Source organism: Canis lupus, chromosome 28, assembly GCF_048164855.1.
Source record: "Canis lupus baileyi chromosome 28, mCanLup2.hap1, whole genome shotgun sequence".
In the NCBI taxonomy this organism is placed as follows: Eukaryota; Metazoa; Chordata; class Mammalia; order Carnivora; family Canidae; genus Canis; species Canis lupus.
The window spans coordinates 7951975-7961486 of record NC_132865.1 but is presented as its reverse complement, the minus strand read 5'-3'; the positions used below and the strand labels follow the sequence as shown (position 1 = coordinate 7961486).

The following is a 9512-nucleotide window of genomic DNA, read 5'->3' as shown; positions in this document are numbered from 1 at the left end:
ATAAATTATTTTGTTTATCTTCACAAGAATACAAGGGTTTCAGTTGGTGTAGCTAAAATTAGGATCGATGATATCATTGCAATCTCAAAGTCAGTCAACTGGATAAAACACATTACAAACTAGGCCTTTTTATTCCAAAACTATGCCCTCAGGACCCTGGAATTCTTTTCTTGTAAATAAGATGGCGTTAGAAAATCACTCAAGTCCACAATGTATATCTATTAGGCTTACTGAGGGCAAATTCCAACACACTCATTGATTTTGGGAAAATCATGTCATAGACTAGGAATCTGGTCACAGTACTTTGGAAACTCATCTTTCAGAGTCAGAAGCATAGCTCACATCACAAATGAAGAGTGTAGCCAGGAACCATAGGAGACTAGGTTGAGTCACACAATCAACCCTTTTTCTGTTGTTTCCCTTAGCAGCAATTCAGAAATAGTCATCTTCTGGATGATGCTCAACCTGTGCCTCCTGCTGTGCCACACTGACCTTCATTTATGTATTTTTATCTGATGGCCAGACATCCAGCAGGCAATAGAAAGTCTGATTTCCCAGTTTACTTATTAGCATGGCCCAGAGTGGGAGCAGGTGATTCCCATAAATCTTTGATAACAAGGATATAGATAAAGTGCTCTCACTGCGCCAGGTTGTGGTTGAAGGATTTCTGGTCCTTCTTCATCCCAGGTTATTTGACATTATGAAATAAGGTGGCAAGGACTGAAAGCTGCATACTATATTTTGAAGTATTTTAATTTTTGTCCTATTTTGAGAAAGATAAACTTGATGACTCTCAAACTCAGTGCCTTTTTTATTTATTTTTTTAAGATTGATTTATTCATGAGAGACACACACACAGAGAGACAGAGAGGCAGGGAGAGAAACAGGCTTCCTGCAGGGAGCCCAATGTGGGGATCATGTCCTGAGCCAAAGGCAGATGCTCAAACGCTAAGCCACCCAGGCGTCCTGCCTTTGTTATTTCTTTATTAAAAAACTCCTTTTCCACATATACTTGGATACTGGTTTCTCTTCACACATAGGCATTATACTATAAATGAAACTGGAAACAGCTTTTCCCATATTCTTTCCCATTTTTGTATATCAATTTTCAAAGGAGAGATTTACTTTTCTTTCATTTTCTAAAGGATAACAAAGACCAATAAATGGCGATCTCAAAGGAAAACCACAACTGTTATAAAGCCTAAAAATTTGTGAAAGAGAACAGACTTGAAGAAATTACAGTATTTCCGGATGGTGTTATCAATAAATGAAATGGCAGCCAGTTTTTTAAGATATTCTATGATCAAGACCAATTTATATTAGCAGATAATCATGTGTATCTTCTTAAATAGTAGATTTTTCAAATGTGGTAGATATTTGCTTAGCTTTAGAGTATGGATTTTCTTTTTTTTTTCAGTAAATGATTAATATGCATCTATTAAGTTTCATATTGGAACATTTAGTATATTAAAGACAAACTTAAATACATTTGTACATAAATAAACAGTTATCTCACTAGGAGTGTTGCTTGCTAAACACTCTCAAGATCTTTCCTTGACCATGAACATCTTATGGGTGAATGAATATGAGAAATAATCATGAGTGAAAAAATAGAGTATGTCACAATTATATATAAATAAGAACTCAGTCCAGTGGAAGAAATCTCATATTTTTTTGAAGCATACAGAGTTTTCAGAGCTCCTGTCTCCAGAAATAAAGCTTAGCCATTGTCAAATAATATGCTGTGAGCTGAACCAACTTCTCTATGTGAAGCCATAATTAAGGATACAGTCACAGATACTCAGAGCCTTTACTTAATCTTCCCATTGATGTCCTGTACTTCTATATAAAATTGCACTCTTGAAAGGGATAATGCAAAATGATAACTCAGAATTAAGATTGTTTCATTTAAATCAGTTTAACTGAAGTATTTGGGTTGTTTTTGGCTTTTTAAACTCAGCTTCCTGGTGGGATTCACCTAATTCCTTTCACCAATAGAGCAAAGAAAATTTAACCTCCTAATTGTATATGCCTTGTGGCTCAAAGTTAAAATTTAAAAAACAAAAAGGTCCATGAGAGCAGAGCCAGATTTTGAGCCATGTGTGTAATTGAGATGATGAGTACTCTATTTATAGAATTCAAACAAGGAATCTGACTTTTTTTACATTTTAAACCTGTTATTATAAATACACTGAGCTACACAGATATGTTCTTCACCTTAGCACAAATGTTTAAGGTTAGATAATTGATTCTAGGTAAGGAATGACACTTCCTTGAAAAGACTAAATTCATTGTATAATTAGTGATCTCTGTGATCTGATAGTGGCAATACACACTTGGATGCACCAACTAAAATGAGGGATTTACAAACATCTTTGTGTCCCAATATCACAACATTTCAGAACTAGAAAATCATGTGGTACATTTAGAATGTTCTTATTTTATAGACAATGGAAAGCAGTAGACTGTAATGGCTAAGAGCAAAGTTCCTGGACTCAGAACTAGCACCAAATCAGATCTGCCACTTTTTGGCCAGTATCCCTGGATAAATTATAGATAATAGCATATACATTAACACTTATTGAATACTTACCACGTTCGAGCACGATGCCAAGAACCTTATATGTATATTCATTTAATTCTCACAAGTATGAGGTGTAGGTATTGTTGTTACCCCCAATATATAGATGAGGAAATGAAGCTTGTCAAGTTTGAATAAATTGCTTAAGTTGGTAGAAACTCTCATACTAAAATCATATTGGATTGAGACTAAAGACTATGCTATTACGTGCTACCGCGTCCTGTACTGTTTTTCTTTGATGTTCTGAGCCTCAGTTTTTCCAACTGTAGTTTGTGCAACAATATCTCACTTGTGTTAATTAAAGAAATATGCAAAAGTACCTAGAAATAGAAAACCAAAACTCTCAGTGATTAAAACTCATTTCTCATATCCAAACAGCAATTTATTGTTGTTGTTGTTATTAAACAGAGTGTGTCACTTGGGCTTCATGTTTATATCAAGCTGATCAGTATATCATGATAATGAATTTTACCTGTTGACAACCTATTGCTTCACAACCTTTCTGCCTTATCCTATTTTTTTCTTTAAAGATTTTATTTATCCATTCATGAGAGACACACAGAGAGAAAGAGGCAGAGACACAGGCAGAGGGAGAAGCAGGCTCCATGCAGGGAGCCCGACGTGGGATTCAATCCCGGGTCTCCAGGATCATGCCCCAGGCTGAAGGCGGCGCTAAACTGCTAGAGCCACTGGGGCTGCCCCCTTATCCTATTTTCTAGGGCACACAACACTAGTTTAAAACAACCTCATATTACTTAAGAACATGAGATAACTTAAAATATTTAGAAAGCAGGAAACAGCCTACTGTAAATTGGACACACTGGAGTTCAAGAGAATTAGAATTTCTTGAATAAGATGTGAGCAGAAACTTGTTGGAGCTGATTTGCCATCTTATTTTGCGTTCTAGAATTGTAATTTGGAATGTTTAGTAGGAATTCTCTGATGAAAGCTGGAAAATTAAAACATTCTAAAACCTTGTTATAGTAAATTATTTGTGACTCCATAATTAGACTCCTCAGCAGTAGCCCATGATAGCTGCACTTGGACTTGCTCTTTTACCACGTTTCTCTAGGTAATGATGCAGGGACTGATGAAGCAGCAAAATGGGCCAATGAGCTCATCATGCTCCAGGTATGGAGGGAATGAGTGCTGCTTTCGGTACGCTTTGGAGTGGTGTAGTACATGGTATTTAACACCCAACAATGAAATAATAATATATGGCAACGTTGTAAAGTGCTGTTCAGCTGAGAGTCATTATGGCTGATGCTAATTCAGTTCTGTTTCTTTTGCTCTAAAGTGAAGACTGTGACTGGGAAGTACTTTGTAAACATACAGTGACTTATGGATGTGTAATTATAAAGTAATGAATTCTGCATTTTTCATTTTCATTTCCTAAATGTTTCCGGGAAATATTATTGAATGCCTAAATGTTTTCTTATTGTATGAATATATTTCATTTGTATGTCAAATTAAACATTTCAGAGAGAATAGGAATCACTGAGTATTTATCCAGGGTTTCTCCTAGCTCTGGAATTAATGTCCTAATACTCACCCTGGCCTCATGTATCAGTTCTTAGAATTCTCAGAAAGTGAGGAATTATTGTCACATCCTAGCCCCATGCTGTGTCCTGCTTTCTATTGCCAATTGTTTCTCACAGACCTGTTTTTGACTCGTATTTAGAAATGGGTAACTAGATAGAGTTGTGAAAAGTATCTTTTAAATTACTCCGATTAAAATACAGCAACCATCCAAGTAAAACAGGTTTTTAAATAAATTTTCTGAGCTAGTTGGGACCATTCCCTGATAAGGATCTAAGAATAGAAAGAAATGAAAGGGAAGTACTCCTGTCTACCTTGAATTTCATTTTGTTGCCTTCATATATCAAAACAAACATTTTAGGAGAGTTCTCTGACCGTTTTTTTTAAGCAGGCTATCAGAGCTTCCAAAGTTTTGTTGCTTTTTTTTTTTTTTTTTTTTTAAGTTTAGCACTAATCTCAGATACTTACAGGCTTTCTTTTCAGAACTTTCTTTTTATTGCCAGCCTTCTAAAGAATTAGAGTTTTGTTTAACCACTTTGTGTAGTTATTATTAGCACAGCCCATTAAAGCCCAGTGTTTACCTTCTTGGAGAGACTGAAGCAACAAGGTTGAAGTGTTCACTTGATTTGAATTGAAAGATTGCAAAGCAATTAGAACATAGTGTATTTAGTTGGGAGTCTGAAGCATCTGTCTAAGCATTCACTCTATACGATGTCATCGTAATTGAAATTAGAGCCATTTAGCCATAATGCTTTTTTAGGGTCCATTACTGAAATTGTAACACTAATGTCAGTTCATGAATAAGGCTTTGAAATACAGGATAGGAGAATCTGCTTCCTAATTGGCAAAGTTTCAAGAGAGGAAGAACACTGACACATTCACATCCAGAGACTAAAAGTATAACTAATGTGTAATTTAGCAATCTGCAATCCAAGAAAGTGTGTTTGCTGACAATGGACTCATTAGAACTTCTCTCCTACTGCCAACAGGCACAGGGAAAAAAAAAAATGAAATTTTTCTGGCAGTTCCTAGTGTTGATGGAGGAATCAAAGTGGCCTTCAATGGGCCCATGGTAAAAGGAGAGCTTTGTTTTGTGTTCCAATAGGCCTGAAAACGGTCATTTTGTAACTCAATAAAGGTGTGTGTTCTAGGAAGTCAGAGGAGTTATTTGTTAATACACTAGGCTCCAACAGAGGAAGTTGGGTTAAATATGTCAGTAGAAAATTTATGATGCATGCAGGAGGCTTCCTGAGTTTGGGTTCCTGAGGGATTCTGTATTAAGAGAGAAAAATCCGAGGGAAAAGCTTTTAGTGTGAGCCACAAAATAGGATGACTCCATGAGCTTTAGAATGAATTTTGGGTGAATTTTCTCAAAATGAAATTTTCTTTTTCTTTTTAAGAACACTTCAAATGATCCAGTTAGTAACTTACTGCACATATGTCCTTTTTAAAAAGTATGTATATTTGTAACCAACTTCATTATTAATACTTCTTATTTAGTTGAACTTGACCAGTACCCTCTGCATTGGAAGAGGCTACACATCCTCACTGATGCAGTATATATCTCTTCCATATTGCCACAAAATATTACCCTATGGTGTTCTCCAGAGCCTATCGCTGTGTCTTTTAGTTCTTTTCCTCTTAACTAAAAGAGTTGTGGATGATTCGAGAAAACTGGAGAAAAATCTATATAGCATTATGACATACAGATGCCTCAGATTGCTAAGACAAAAGGAGTTTCCTTTTGGGTAACCATTTCCACATCTACATTACTACAAGAAAGCATTGAAATACGTTTTGAATATTTCACAGAATAGTCAGAAAATTATTTGTTAAGGATTAAATTTATGAGTAGAATGCAAAGTGAAATCACGGCAAGGTGTAAAGATATTCATACAGTCAATTTCAATTGACGATATTAATTTCTAATAAGAATTAAAATTATTCATGTGTAAGTTTCCAACACTGAAAAACTATGTAACTGATATTTTCAAGCACTTAGTAGTGGTCTGTGAATAAAGTTAATCAGCAGTAGTAATTCAGACATCATCTTGCTGGGCTCACAAAGAACACTTGCTACGTGCTGTCAGCACACTACTGGGTATCCTCAGGTACTGACGTGTATCGGGCATTTTTGACATATTTTTAACTCAAGGGCTATCAAGACACCAAAGCTGCTACATTTTCTACTGCAAAGTAAAGTCTGCCCCCTCACCTTTCTATGTTACTAAATTTGAGTCTCAAAGGCAGTGATGCTCTTACTCTGAATTTTTAGTGGAACAGCTTCTTAGAAAGATACATATATATGACTGAATAATTCAAAAATAAACTCATTTTTGTTTTTCACTTATTATCCACTTTAATTCCTAAAGTGGAGAATTTTAAATAATCTGTTTACAGCATTTTCAATTACATTAAATACTGTTTATTTCTTCACAAAGTTGTTAAAACCAATTTAAACCTATCTTAAAACAATTTCCTAAATAAAAAAAAAAATTCCTAAATTCCCTATTTAAAAAAAAAAACAAAGCTTTTTTTTGTTGTTGTTGTTTTTTGTTTTTGTTTTTGTTTAACATTCTTTATACAACTTCTTACAAGTAAAAGACAACTCTGTCCTTCCAGTCGTTTGGGCGAGAATCCTTGGAATTTCCCTTGACTCTGATTTTACTCTCACACTGCATCCTAAATGCCAGAAGCTTCTAATGGCTGTATTCTCCAAGTCTACCCAGAATCTGACCACTTTTTTGCTGTTTCCACTGCTAATATTCTATTCCAAGGCATTGTCACTGCATCATGGATTATTGCAACAGCCTCTCTTAAATGGTACCCTTGCTTCTGTTCTCTGCCTCTAAAATCTGGAAGAAAGAGTATTCCTTTTAATATGCAAGTTGGATCTTGTCATTCCTTTGTTTAAAACTCTTCAATGGATTTTCATCTCACTCAGACCAAGTGTGACTTTACATGATCCCCTCTCCCCAGTCCTCCTCCATAATCCATCCTCTAGTGTTCCTCGCTGTCTCCAAAGCGCCCACACTGGCCCTCTTACCAGTTCTTTTATGGACCAAGGCATCTGCTGATATTATGTTGGCACTGAGCCCCTCTCTAACCATCTGATGTTAGCACACACACACCCAACAGATATGCTCTATCTTATTAACTTGCTTTATTTATTTTATTATGTCATTCACCAAATATCCACTGTGTACTTATGTTCTTTTTTTTTTTTTTTTTTTTGTACTTATGTTCTAGGCACTGTTTTAATATTAGGGATATACTGCTCAACAAAAATAGTCAAAAACTCTGTTTTCATGGAGTCCGTATGCTCGTGGAGCTTAGATTTTTTAAAAGAGTTTATTTATTCATGAGAGACAGAGAGGGACAGAGACATGCAGAGGGAGAAGAAGGCTCCCTGCGGGGAGCCTCATGTTGGACTTGATCTTGGGACCCTGGGATCAGGCCCTGAGCCAAAGGCAGACGCTCAACCACTGAGCCACCCAGGCATCCCAAGAGTTTAAATATTTTGTGGCAGTTATCAGAATGTGACTATATATTTACTTAGTGGAATTTTAGCCCCTCAGAGCTAGAATACTGTTTACCACATGGTAAGCATCAAAAATTTTGTAACAGTATAATAAATGAAAGAAGAGGTTTAAGCCAAAAATGAGTTCTTCTATCACTCTTCCTACTGAGTTTTTTCCACTCTTCCATCACCTCTTCCTTTCAGAATTGGAAAGAAGTCTCTTCAACTAACCTGCTTTCCCTATAACAGATACTAGGGTTCTCAATAATTTTCCAGATTTGGGAATCTGAATTTAGGGGTTTTCAATAAAAGATCAATATCCCAAATGTAAATTATAACAGTATTTTTCATTTATAAAATTAGCTGAAGTACCTTTTAAATAATCTCAATTAGAAAGGGTGCTATAAATTGGTACTCATGCAGGATTGTTGGAAAAATGAGTTATGAGCTTTCTAGAAAGCAAATTTGGCTTTGTTCATGTTTCCCCAGGGATTCAGCACCTAAGAATATGTCCTAAGTAAATAACAAGAGAAGCCTACATGTTACGTACAAAAGTCATCATCCAAGTAGTATTTATATTAGTGAAAACTTTGAAGTAATGTACACATCCAACAGAAAAGATAAATACAAGAGAAACGTTAAATAAACTGTGGCTTGTTCATGCAGTTCAATACTGTGCAAGTGTTAAAATCATATGTTATAAGAATATTTAGTGATATTTAGTGAAAAATACTCAACCAAAAGAGGAAAATAAAGCACTCTATAAAATTGCCTAAGCAACATGATCTTGATGTTCTGATTATCTCACGGGACAGACACTAAAACAGTGGTAATAGTTACATATGCATGTTAGAATAATGGATACTTTTCACTTTGGATTTTATCTGATGAGTTTTTATGTTTTCTTTTATGTTTTTTTATATTTCTAAATATTCCTCAGTACACATTGTTTTTATTGAAATTTTGAACTAAGTGAAAAATGTTCAGATGCTTCCTTTTCAGATAGGTCATCCCTGACACCCTCTAAAAAGAGTACATCCCAACCATTATGTCTATCGCACTGTCCTCTTTCAATCATCTTTACATTTATTGCCTCCTGACATATTATGTAAGTGCTAATCTGTATTCCATTTGTCTCCCACCCTACTCCCATTAAAATGTAAGCTTCCTCAGAGCAAGGATTTTGGATGTCATGTCCATTGCTCTACCTCATTCGTACCTAAACAGTGTTTAGCACATAATAAGTACAGAGTAAATATTTGTTGATTGGATAAATAAATGAATGGATGAATTACTTAATGAATGAATCACTTTTAGTTGTGTAATGTTAGGCAAATCCCTTAACTCTGGGTTTCAGTTTTCTTATACATAAAACAAGGACAATAACAATGCCTGTCTATGAAATAATAAGAAATACATATATTGGTCTCAGTCTCCAGTTCCTGACACAGAGCTCCTAAAACCTTTGTAAACTTCTAAATGATAAGAGCACTAGGAGCATCTTTTGTTCTATCGAGGCAACTCTGGGCGGGCTCCTAGATGGCTGCTGGATAGGGGCTGATCACCAGAAGGATCAAGCCATGACTAGAAGCTTGGAATTTTCATCCCCACTTCCCATCCTCCAGAAAGGGGATAGGAGCTGGAAATGGAGTTAATGAATTGATTATGCCTATGTGAGGGAGCCTGTATAAAATCACAATGGCAGGGGTTTTGGAGAGGTTCCGGGAGGGCAAACATATCTACATAGGGAGGGTGACACACACCACAGCTCCACAGGGACAGATGATCCTGCACCGGTAAACATGTTTCCCTGAGTTCTGTGAGCCACTCTAGCAAATTAATCAAACCCAACAAGGGGATCATTGGAACCTT

General features: G+C 35.8%; 1 long non-coding RNA gene across 10 annotated transcripts in view; it reads left to right on the top strand.

The window, feature by feature from the left end:
* Window positions 1–1635: 1635 nt before the first annotated feature.
* LOC140620152 (uncharacterized) overlaps window positions 1636–9512 on the top strand; it is a 79894-nt gene continuing 72017 nt past the window's right edge. For 3 of the 10 annotated variants that reach the window (XR_012019903.1, XR_012019909.1, XR_012019901.1), the window contains exon 1: window positions 1637–3712. This is a non-coding gene — a long non-coding RNA (uncharacterized lncRNA). Of the gene's footprint in view, window positions 3713–9512 lie in introns of all 10 variants that reach the window. The other 7 variants (XR_012019902.1, XR_012019907.1, XR_012019905.1 and 4 more) reach the window with 4 other exon arrangements.